The sequence below is a fragment of the Delphinapterus leucas genome, chromosome 1 (assembly GCF_059928025.1).
Source record: "Delphinapterus leucas isolate spDelLeu-1000000601 "Yukka" chromosome 1, BTC_Dleu_Yukka2, whole genome shotgun sequence".
Lineage (NCBI taxonomy): Eukaryota > Metazoa > Chordata > Mammalia > Artiodactyla > Monodontidae > Delphinapterus > Delphinapterus leucas.
Window position 1 is genome coordinate 73,660,443 of NC_143129.1, and position 1,651 is coordinate 73,662,093.

Here is a 1,651-nt window from a genome sequence, read left to right on the forward strand (position 1 = left end):
ATTGAGTGATGTAAGCAAGACCCCCCAGTCAGGGAAATTATGGATGGGAATAAAGGCAAATTTGGAAAATAAACATTGTTTGTTGAATCTTTTACTGATTTGGATTTTTCCCTCCTGCTATATCTGCCTCTTTTAACCCATAACTAGGAGAAGGGTTGGAGGAAACAGAGCAGGGAAAAGAACATGACAGTGGCTTGGGGGTAGAACACATTTTTACAAGGATTGAGTCATTTCCAGAAATGACCAGGAGGAAGTTGGTCTGAATCACAGCAAAAGAAACCTCAAATAACCAGTCTGTCACCCCTACTCGCTCATTTTTCATCCTGAGCATGAACTACAACTTCGAAGTCAGAAGTACAATCATTTAGAGTGTGTGTATGTGCATTTGGAGACGGTGGGAAAGAAAAGGTACAGGAAGCCAGAGTAGAAGACACAATCCTTGTCTAACACTTCATTATCTGATGACAGAACACACAGGGAAAGCAAATTAGAGTTATAAAAGCAAAACTCAAGCAAAAATACAAATATAATTTGAAAACTGAAGATACAGAAGTGATTAGAAGACAGAGAAGAGAAATAAAGGGAGACAACAAGTAGAAATTTAGGACAGAATAACATACATGATGACCACACTGCCACTCCCCTCACCCCAATCACCTGAATGATAAGAAGCCACCAAAAAAGTCCCTTATCTATTTCCCAGCCTCCAATTTCTGTTTATCATTATCCCCATTCTGCATCTTCCTGGCACTGGCGGTTAAATTTAATGCCCTTGCCAAACCTTTCCCAGTTCCATTGCCCAATTGTTCCCTCATGAACACGTATGCCTAACTCCAAGGACAAGTACAGAGGACATTTGTATATGCTGGAGGAAGGCTACAAAGACTTCCCAGGGCCAGTGTAGCAAAAAGGGAGAAGTGATCATCACTTAAAGCCAAAGACTACTTGGGAGCTGGGATGAAGACTGTTGAGGCAACTAAATAAGGTCTTCCTCTCTAACTGACACCAATTACAGCCACTGTTACTTCTCTCCAACCCACAGCTTTAACTGGTTGGCGAAAAACTCAGAGTGACAGACAAGATAGACCTGTCACCCCCGAGTTTCCAAATACTATCAAAACAGCACTCCTGTCAAGGCAGTTAGGGACCCAAAAGCCTGGCCTACATGGATTATAAAAAGTAGCAAGTTTTCTCATTAAACTATAAATGTTTGCCAGGTTTCCAACAATCTCTCCTTTCTAACCTCTACTCTCCTTTCTCCCCAAATGGAATACTTAGTTCATATTCATAGTCCCTTGGCTGTCCCCTCCATTGTTCCACTGGATCATAATTTGCTGAACTGTACCTTAAGGCTTATAATAATCAGTTCTCAGTGGGATTTTGGAGCCTGTAATAACCAAAAAGCTCTCCACATGCTTAACTTCCTCTCTCTTGCTCCTTCCTTCTCTGAGGTTTCGGGAAGATGTTAAATCCATGGCTACTTGCATTTGATTCCCTGAAAATTTTTCCAGTGGTCACTTGTAGGACAAACTGTTTCCCTCCTGAGAAAGGTCAGATTGGGGGATGTAATCGCCTGAGACCAGAGGGAGGGGGAGGAAATTGGCTCCTCCCCAACCACCATTGTCTTGGTTTCTCAAGATATCAAGGAGAG